This window comes from Camelus ferus, chromosome 33 (genome assembly GCF_009834535.1).
Source record: "Camelus ferus isolate YT-003-E chromosome 33, BCGSAC_Cfer_1.0, whole genome shotgun sequence".
In the NCBI taxonomy this organism is placed as follows: Eukaryota; Metazoa; Chordata; class Mammalia; order Artiodactyla; family Camelidae; genus Camelus; species Camelus ferus.
Genome location: NC_045728.1, coordinates 10,888,680 through 10,899,388, shown reverse-complemented (window position 1 = coordinate 10,899,388; position 10,709 = coordinate 10,888,680).

The window sequence follows — 10,709 nt, the reverse complement described above, 5'->3', positions numbered from 1 at the left end:
GTCACTCAAATTCTCTGAGCCTCAGTGACCTCACCTGTGAAATGGGAATCACTACAGGGTTGTTGTCAGGTGTACATGAGCTCAGGGATGTTCGAGCCCTCAGCCCAGTGCCTCTGCCCAGTCAGTGCTTCATAAGCATTGGTCCTAGGAGGACAGCTCCCAGGCAGCTGGGATGGGGACCCCTGCTCTAATCCTGCCTGTTGCCCAATATCATCCCTGCCCTTGGCTTTTCCTAGTCCCTTGCGGGTCACAATGCACAAACCCCAACTTGTCTAGGCATGTGTGAGCCTTAGGGCATCCGTGTGTGTGTATGTATGTATGTGCATGTGAGTCTATGCATGTGAATGTGTGTGTGTGTGTGAGAGAGAGAGAGAGACTCTGACACTCCTTCGGGAGCGTTGAGGACAGTCACTTCCCACTTTGCACACCTGGAATGTTCTCCCCAGTGTCACCAGGGTTCCAGCCTCTCCCACCCAGCCCTTCACACCTTGTCATTAGGAGGGAGAAGGAAGGCATTGAGGCTAACATTCCTAGAAGCCCGGCCCTCACCACAGGGCTTGCTCTCAGAGCCCCCTCCGAAGTCAGGCCCAGCTGGAGAGAGTTACTGGGATTTCACGCACATTCCTGAGGGGAGAGGGACTGTTGCCCTGCTGGGGACCCTGCTAGGCAGGGTTCTGACCCCCAGCCCTCTTGGAGGCAGAGAGGTGAGTGAGGATATGGCCCGGTCAGGTGGGGAGGGCGGAGAGCTGATGGAAGCCACTTGTCTGTCACACACCCTGTGCTCTGGGCACTTCCTCCCACCCCTCTGGGTGCCCTCTTCCCTCACCTGCCAGCTCCTAACCCTTCCCTCCCCTTCTCACAAAGGGCTGCTTTGAAGGGGGAAACTGGGACCAAATCTGAGGAGGCTCACATAGCACTGGGGAAAATAATGGCCTGGATGCACCAGTATTTCTAGTGCTGTGACCTTGGCTGTTCTGAGCCTCAGTTTTCTCGTCTGTAAAGTGGAGAAGCAGTAGAAATAGGTGAGATGACGCACATGGACAGCCTGGCACAGGGCGGCCTCTGGCGACAGCAGTGTCTCAACATTAGCGGTGGTGCTAGTTTTCTGATGTTGAAGTACGGTGTGATGAGGAGAGAAAGTTCTCTCCTTTGTCCAGATGGTGGTGGAGGGACTGGCCACCTGTTGTGAGCTCCAGATTCTTCCAGCACCAGGAAATCTTCCTTCATCACCTGCCACTGCTGCCCTCTGCAGCCAGCAGGAGAGCTGGGCGGAGCAAGGGGTCCCAGGCTCAGTCCCCACAGAAACTAAGTCTTGCTGGCTTGGCATCTGTCACCTGAGGTCCCAGCCAGGCTTTCCGGCCACCTTCCCACTCTCAGCTGCTGGCACCGCACAGCCACTCCTCGCACTGATGGACCCTCCACTGTCTCCTGCAGGTGGGGATTCCAGTGGATCAGGGTGTCCCTGAGGGAGCCTTCTCTCTCTTCTAGTCTGGTTGAAGTTCTTACAACCTTGGCCTGCCTCCCTGAGGCTGGGGTGAGACGGTGTCAGTGACAGTGTTAAAGCAGTCAAGTCTGACCCTGCCCCACTGCAGCGTGGTGGTATCAGCACTGTCCTTGGAGCAGAAAGATGTGAGGTCAGGGGCAGCTGGGACACTCCCTAGGCATCTGGTGATTAGACTGAAGGCTGCAATGGCCAGTGATTCCAGAGCAGGCCCCAGCCACAGAGCACAGTCTGGAGCCGGTTCAGGGTGCGAGTGGTGGGTGGGGGGAGGGGGCAGCAGCCTGTCTGCTCCTCCCCCACCCCGATATACACAATGTCCCAGGTCACAGAGACAGGCTGTCCCCTGAGCCCCCTGCTCCCTGTTTTGGGGGCTCATTACTCCTCCCTTCACTTACCCACAAACCCCAGGACTTGCCCTGTGTGGCTTGAGGGATGGCCTGGGAAGGGGCTGTACTTCTAGCTCTTTCCAGCTCTTCCCCTCCTGGTACCCCCTCAACAGTCTCTGGATTTGGGGGGATCCTCCACCCCACTGCCTCACAGCCTGAGCTTCCTGCCATGACAGTCAATGCCTATGAGGATAAACTTCTTCCACTTAATTTTATCTGACACAAGGTGAGCATTTTCCAAAAAGAATGTTACTAGGAAAATAAGAAGAATAAGAAATACAAAAACACAGGGACAGCCGAGTTCATGGAGAGCCTATTTCTTCTCCTGATGTAATTTACCATCCAGCCACAGACTAGAACACTCCGAAGGTCAGCGCTGCTGGCAGAAAGCGCGGGCTGCCCTGGGAGGAAGTGAGGGCTGTCACTGGAGGTATTCTAGCAGGGCCTAGACGCCTCCCTGGTGGGGGATGACCTTGAAAGCTCCCCACATAATGGTGATGCTTCACTTCTGCGCAGAACTTCATGGTTTACCAAGGGCTTTCACTTGCTTTCTAGTGTTTTTGGTGTGCTCCTGGGAAATAGGCAGAGCAAGGATTAATATCATTGTTTTACAGGCAGGAAAACTGAAGTCCAAGAGAGAAGTGGCTCTTCCAAAGTTGCAGGGAGGTGGTGACCACACTTGCTAGGATTCAGGTGAGCCCCGGGGAGGGGGTGCGCAGAGCTGCTCCACCCTCAGGGCACCTGTGGTTCTTTACTTGCATCTCCTGTGGGAGCCAATCCCCCTCACCTGCATATTTAAGAGGTGGCTGGAGGTGACTGGAGTTAATGGACCCTGAGCAGGGAGGGGGAATCATCTCCACAGAGATAGTTGGTAAGATGGCTGGCGGGGCGGGGTGGTGTGTGGTGTGGTGGGGGTGGCTGGGGGATACTCTTGAGGCTTCTGGGAGGGTCTGGGTTGGGAAGGGGACGGGAAGAGGCTAGAACTCCGTAAGCAAAGAGCTAGAAGCCGAGGGGCTGTCTCCCTGGGAGTCTTGGGTGTCGATGGTCTAGCTGTCTATCCATCCTGCAGGACCCCTCTCCTTGTGGCGAATCCCCAGATCAGTGTATTGAGAGTAACCTCAGCACCATCTGAACTGAAAATGAGGGGATTTAGATCTGGAAATTCTTATGTTAAAACGTCATGAACTTCAATGCTGCTCCTCTGGGCCTTGCCAAGGTGGAAGGCACAAATGTACCCCACTCAGGAGCTCTGGTTCTTAGATGGGCTGTATTGGGGCTGGGGAGGGGATGAGCTCCAATACGTTGGGGTGGGGTGGGGTGGGAGATTCAGGAAATCCAGAGGACTTCAGAATCTGGACACATCTAGAGGGTGAGGAGGAGTGGGCTGGCTTAGTTCTGCCAAGTTCTCTGGGTAGCACTGTGGGAAGCCTCAGAGAGAATATTTGATTATCTTGTTTACAGCTCTTGAGGGGAAAACCATCTTTAGAAAAGAAACAGGGGACACCTCGACTCTGGTGTGGGAGAAACACTGGAAGACATTGGACTTGGACTGGGGTGGGCATCTGGGTAGGGGGCATGGGGTTGGGTGCAATGTGGTGTGCACAGGCCACGTGCATCATGACGCCGGCCCTTCCTGCAGCTTTCAAGGTAGGTGTTGTTGTCTCCATTTCACACCACTTGCCCCAAATCACCAAGCTACTAAGAAACAGATCTGGTGACTGAGCCCAGGCCTTTATGACTCCAAGCTGGGCCCGTTCACCAGTGTTTGCGTGTGCCACAGCTGTGCCCTGAGACTCTGGAGTACTGCCGCAAAGGGGACTGTGTATGGTCTGTGCATGTCATGAGTTATAAGCCAATGTAAAACTGTGACCACGGTGGCATTTTGTTTCTCTTTAATGGGAGACTCATACAGTGCAAAGAGCACTTGGCTTGGAGTCAGAAGGCCTGGGTCCAACTTAGGAGTGTCCTTAGCACCACCTGTGTGACTTTAGGCCAGATGTTTAACATCCCTGAGCCTCAGATTGATCATCAGCTAAATGGGGCCCCTTCTTACCTCCCCAGCTGGCTGTGAGGGCCCTGGGTGCCGCGTTCCCTCTCATGGCCCTCGGCACCTGGCCTAGTCTAGTTGATTCCCGCTGCAAACATTTACCTGGAGGTCCTCCCCCGTGCTGGATATTCTACAACTTTGCCAGATCACTTCCGTTTTACAGAGTCATCCCTGATACCATCTTTTCCCGGAAGTCCTTTCACATGAGCCCCACCTGCCTCTGATGACTTCATCTGATACCAGACGTGGTTCCTACAGGCTCAGTGGAACTCCGCCTGGGGATACCTGCTGCTTTGTGTACTGGATGTGTCAGGCCCAGGGTCCCCCCAGGAGTTATGCTGGTGTGGCTTCCTTTCCGGGCTCTCCTCCCACTCCGTTGTCAGTACATGGCTCTGCCCTTTAGGAGAGGCTGCGGGCAGTGGGCAAGGTAGTAGAGTGGTTAGAGCATGGCGTCTGAGGCCAGACTGCCTGGGTTCAAAGCCCAGACCTCTTCTGCCCCAGCAAACTGTGACTTTGGGCAACTGTCTTCATTTTTTCGTTTCCCTAGTAATGATGGTAATAATAATTTTAAGTCCGAGGTAAGGATTTAATATCATAAAGTACTTTGAACAGTGCCTGGTACATAGTGATATTATAAGTCTTAGCTGTTATTAAAAGATCTTGATGTACTTTGTAATTTCTAAGCGTTATATAAATGTAAGAAATTCTTACTGTTGTTAGCCTTCTGGGACTCACTTTCCCCATTTGAGGGTGGGGCAAATGATCTTTGAGGATCCTCTGGTTCTAATGGTCTGTAATTCTAAAATAGGTAGATAGATGTCTTGCTTTGGAAATGCATGTGTTGCCCTGTAGGGGCAACAGAATAGGGCACAGCGTGGGGCACCCCAGGAACCGGGCTCAGGAAGGGAGAGCTGATCACCTGGGAGGTGATGGCAGAAAACACCCAGGAGGAGGCAGCTGCTGTCGGAGGGCGAGCCTCCCCAGTCAGGGAGGCCCTGCAGTTCCACTCGGCTCTGGGCCTGGTTCCTATGCGGGCCTGCGATGTCTCCGGAAAGAGCTGCATGTAAGGGACCCATACTTTTCATTGATCAAACCCCCGGATCTTCCTAGAGTGAACCTCTGGAGGAAAGCCTGGAGGCAGATAGCCGCCACAGTCCTTCCTGGGGGTCTGGCCACCCCTCCCCAGCGCTCCCTAAGTGCACTGTCAGAGGAGACGTGGGGGGCCCGCTTCAACAGCAGTTTTCTCAGGGGGGACCCCTTCTCTGCTCAGCTCTTACAGAGGCTTGGATCTCTGCTCTGCTTTCAGGGCAGATCTGTCACTTCTCTGCAGAAGAGGACAGCATGGGTTGTTCTCACCAGGGAGGGGGCTGCTGCCCACCCTCCCCCACATGCCCACTGCTGCAGAGCCGGTCTCCTCTGGAAGCTGCTCCTGGCCATATCACTGAAGGCACCTGGCCGCAGGATCAGTTACAGTAGACAGAGCTGATGAAATGGGGTGTGGTGATTCATCACTGTTCAGGGCTGCCGCGGGATCTTCCAACCTGGCCCTCACTTTCTCCAGGATTAGCCCAGGAGAGGTCACCAAGCTCCCATCTCCCAGGTTCTTTGTCCTATACATAGAAAGTCATGGAATCAGAGAGGCCTTGCTCAAGGTCACTTGGTGAGAAGTAGAGAGGAAGCAGAGCTCAGCCTTCCGACTCCCAGTCCAGGCATCTTTCCAGCATGTTACCTGCCTCCCACCTGTGGTCCAGCCCTGACCACCCACACTTCCTTGCTAACCCATTATAGTCATCAGTGAAAACCCCATCTGAGTGTGGCTCACTATCCCCTGCCCTTTTTTTGATGAAACCTCAGGAAATCTGCATTGCTTAGGAATTGATCATGGGGAGCAGAGGAAGGTTTCCCAGCTAATTCCACCCAGTGTGGTCATGGTGACACTTCAACAGCTTATTTCAGCCACAGGGAATTGCTTTGTGTTTGTGTCAGAATTCCTGATGGCTGGCCCTTCCTTCCTGCTACTCTGGGTCTCCTCCAGGGCACACTCTATCCATCCTGTCTGCACCTCCCCACTGCCTCCTAGGCACCCAGGACAGGGTCTTCAGAGGACCACAGCATGACTGGATGGACGCTAACCCCTCCTCCAGAGAATGCATGACAATGGGTTTTCAACTTTTTTTTTTTTTAAGTCTAGGACTTCTTCAAAATTCCAAATTTCTGATAGTCATATGAAAGGGCTCCACATCTTTAGTCATCAGGGAAATGCAACTTAAAATCACAATGAGATACCACTATGCACTTGCCAGACGGCTAAACCTAGAGGGACAGATGACACTAAGCTTGGGTAAGGAAGTGGAGGCATCAGACCCTCATATACTTTTGGTGGGGGTAGAAATGGACACAACTGCTTTGGAAAACTGGCTGTATTTACTAATCCTAATTTCATGCTCTCTTAGGTATATACACAACGGAAATGAGTGTTAATGTGCCCCAAAGTTACATGCAGGAATGTAGCAATTCTATTCTTAATTGCTCCAAACTGGAAACCACACACATATCTGCTGAAGTCAGAATAGAGGAATAGATTGTGGCACATTCACACAATGGAATACTATACAGAAAGGAAAACAGCCACACCAGTGCAGCTCACAGACATCATACTGAGTAAAAGAAGCCAGACACACAGGTGTACACTTTGTCTGATCCACTTATGTGAAGTTCCAGAGTCGGGTGAGAGGGAGCCTGAGAAGGAGCTGGAGCAAGCCTCTGTGTCTTGATCTGGGGGTGATGACATGGGTGTACACATATGGAGCTGTTCCCTTAAGATTTGACACTTTACTCTTCATATTCCTCAATAAAATTTTTTTTTTAAGTTTAAAAATAACATAGTAAAACCTTACACAGAGTCCTGGTAAGTAAAACAGTGGGAAGTTCTTTCTTCCCACCTTAGGTGGCTCTGGGGGCATTTCTGCAAATGAAACTTTGGAGGACTCTGCGCTGGAGTAAATGTGGCCTCCTGTTCCCACAGCTGGCCCCAGTCCCCCCACATGGGGTTGGCCCAGCACAGGGATCCCCACCAAGAAAGACCATCCCCTGAGGGACACATTGCAGCCCTTCCATGCCTGTGTCCCTCTCACCAGCCAGTGGGTCATGAGGTGGGATGATGCGAATCAGGGAGGAAGAGACTAAGGGGATGGTGGCCACCAGAGCCAGGAAGGCACAGAGCTGGGATTCTACTCAGGACTTGGCAAATGTCCTGACACCTGATGTTTCCGTGCTGGGTTCTGTTTTCCTGCTGCAGTTTGCTGCTGCTTAGGGAAGATGCACGGTGGTGGAAATAATGGTAAGAGATACTGTCATCCTAGCTTAACTGAGCACTCACTCTGCTCCAGGCATCGTGTTAAGGACTTTACAAAGGGGTGATTCTCCTTTAGTCCCTACAGCAGCTCTCGGTGGTAGGTGCCCCTATTATCTGCTTTACAATGAACTTTTTCTGTGTACAACTATCTCTGTTCATCCCAGCAGTCTGTTCACATGGATCGAGAAATAAAGTTCAGGGAAGGCAAGCAACTCGCCTAAGGTCCACACAGGTGATAAGTGGTAGAACCAGGGATTGAATCAGCGTCATTGGACCCTAAGGCCCTGCCTCTTTCCTTTTACCAGGTTTTCCATAAATGTCTGGTGTGAACTAAACTGATGATAGAACCAGCCTCTAAAAGGATCACAACAGGCTGAAATGCTGACTCTGTCATTAAGATAAAACATAGCAGAGATGCACTAAAATCACATTTAGGGGAAAAATTGCCCAAGCACAGGGTGAGAGAGACCTGCCTAGAGGCAGCACATGTGAAAAAGACTCAAAGGTTTACTCATCCATCCAACCATCCACCACCCGCCGAGGAATTTAACCACCAGGGTTGAGCCCACCTGGCTCCACGCCACCACCATGAGGTCAGCTGTGTTGGCTGTGCCCACAGCGTAAGAGAGGGTAGGCCAGGCTCAGGGAGGACGCACAGATAATCCCTCATCCCCTGCTGGTCAGATCAGTTCCAGGAAACAGTATTTATTCCCTCAGAATGAGAGGGAGCTGGTAATGTATTTTTTTCAGCAACAGCTGGAGTAACTGGGATTTTTTTTTTTTTAAATGTAAGGGCTATTTTTTTTTAGAGCAATTTTAGGTTCACAGCAAAACTGAGTGCAAGATACAGAGATTTCTCATACCCCCTGCCCCTCTATATACGCACAGCTACCACTACCAGAATCCCACACCAGAGTTGTACATTTATTACTATTGGTGAACCTGTATAGATACATTATGACCACCCAAAGTCAAAAGGTAGCTGGGATTTTTGATGTGGTTTTGAGAGCTTTTCCTGTGTTGGGCGTTGTGCTAATGCTTTTCTGTGGCTGCTGGTCAACTCAGCCAAGACTTGAACCCACGTGTGCCTGACTCCTAAGTCCGGGTTCCTAACAGATGTGTTGCCAAGTGGCCTGATGGCTAGAGCAGAGGGAGAAGTATATGAGAAAGAGGTTTGGCCAGGAGTAACCATCTCCGAATATGTGAAGGACTGTCCTAGGAAACCCAGACCGTGTAGCTTCTCAGGGAAATACCTAGACCAGTGGGTGGAACTTGAGGGACATTTTTTCTGAACAGAGAAGTTGCCCTCTGATGGTAGGGCTTAGTTCCGGAGGTAGTGAGCTGCCCATCTCCAGAGGCACCTGGGATGCCTGGAGGAAAGCCTTGCCTCCAGGAGGTTGGAGCACCAACCTGCAAGTCTCTTGACTCTCACTTGGATGAGTTCAATTCAGTTCAACCTTTACTGAGCACCTGCTCTTCCTGCCCTGGGCCAGGTGCTGGAGATGAAGAAGACAGGATCCCAGCCCTCAAGGGGCTTACAGCCTCGCGGGAAGGCAGCTTGTGTGGTTCTATCACTTGCTGCCTTTCTTTTCGCCCGTGGAGGCTCTTGTGGGGCTGAGGGTCCCGGGCTTGTTGGACCCCATGGAAAGGAGCTGACCACCAGCTGAGGGGAGAGTGGGTGTGAGGGGTTCAGGCTGAGGGGATCCCAGCCTGCCAGTCTCTGAGTCAGCCATCCCCAAAAGTCTTGGCTCCCTGTGGAATAGAATACCTTCCTCAGACGAGGCTCTCGAGGGGCCCTCCCGCCAGTCCTCGGGCAGAGAGGAAAGGGCTTACGGGGCGCCGGTGGGCCACCTTCCCCTTCTGCCTCTCTCCGAGGGCCGTCCCTTACCTGCCTAACAGGGCTCTAAGGGGTCTGTTGTCCTTTGTAAACCTCGTTTGCTTCTTCCAAGGTGGATAACACTATGGAGCAAGATTCCCATTTGGAGAGGGCCTGTGGGACTGGCTGCCTGGCTTTTAACTCAGAATCCTACTTTCTCCTCCAACAGGCACCCAGAGACCAAGTGCCCAGGAATGGTCTAAAACCAGAAAACTGGCTTCGTTAGCATCAGAAGCATGGCTGCATCCTGCTCCCTACTTGCCTCCAGGCTCTGGCCTTCCTTGCAGACACTGTCTTCCAGGATCCTGTCTCAGAGGTAATGAGGATGGCGATGATCAATGATGATGAGATGGGAAACTGGGACTGAGGCGGCAGTAGCTGGGTGATTTGATGAGCTAATACACATTAAAGTCTGAAAGGATGCGTTTGGAAAGCTTCCAGGTTGGTGAACACATGCAGGGACTGGGAGAGGGGTCCTCCTGGAGAGGGCATGGAGACCCCATACCCCTTCTGAAACACCTTGCCCTATGCATCTCTTCCATCTGGCTGTTATTGAGTTGTATTCTTTTACAGTAAACCAGTGATCTAGTGAGTAAACTGGTTTTCTAAGTTCTGTGAGCTGATTTAGCTAGCAATAATTGAACCCGGGCTGGAGGACATGGGAACCTCTGATTCATTCCCAGTTGGTCAAAGCACAGGTCACAACCTGGACTTGTGATTGGCACTCAGAGTGGGGGCAATGTTGTGAGACTGAGCCCTTAACTTGTGAGATCTGATGCTATCTCCAGGTAGATACTGTTAGAATTGATTTTATTGCTTGGTGATGTGGGAAAAAAACACGCCAGAATTGGTACCATCCCACCTTGTCCAGGAAGTCTTCCCCATGGGCCCTGACTGACTCTGATGGCTCAACTCAACACCAAATATGGCTCCCGGAAGCCCAGTTGATACCCTATGGGCATTCACACTATGCTGGGAGAGAAAGTGAGACTTGGGTCAGATCTGGTATCTCCTCAGGAATTAGGCTGGTGCCACCCCCTCCCCTGGTTTCTTCCTGCTCCTACTGCTCTCAGAACATGGCTTTGTCCTTGACCATGATTAACACATGCTTTCTGATGATCTGGTTGCCCAACCTTAGTTTCCTTTCTAGGTTTCAGTTCTCTATGTGCTGAATGAGCATGTTGGACTAGAATGGTCTCTTTTTGAGCAATCAATATAGGATGCTAAATTCAAAGGTGGCCTGGAATACTCTTAACATGGCTCTATTCTGGAGAACTCCTACGCACCCTTCAAAGCCCAGGGGAAATGTCACATGATCTATCAAGCCTTTCAGACCTTCCCAGACAAAATTAGCCATTCCCGTTCTGTGCTACCATAGCACTTTATATATAGCTCTGCTTCAGTTCACAGCTAGCATGGCATTGTTTTGGGGTTTGGGACCCTGGAGGTTCTGAATTCTTTGAGAGTGGGTACTCTGGGTGGGACTATCACAATGTCTCACAGTGCCTGGCCCAGGATGGCCAAATGAATGTATCTGTAGATAA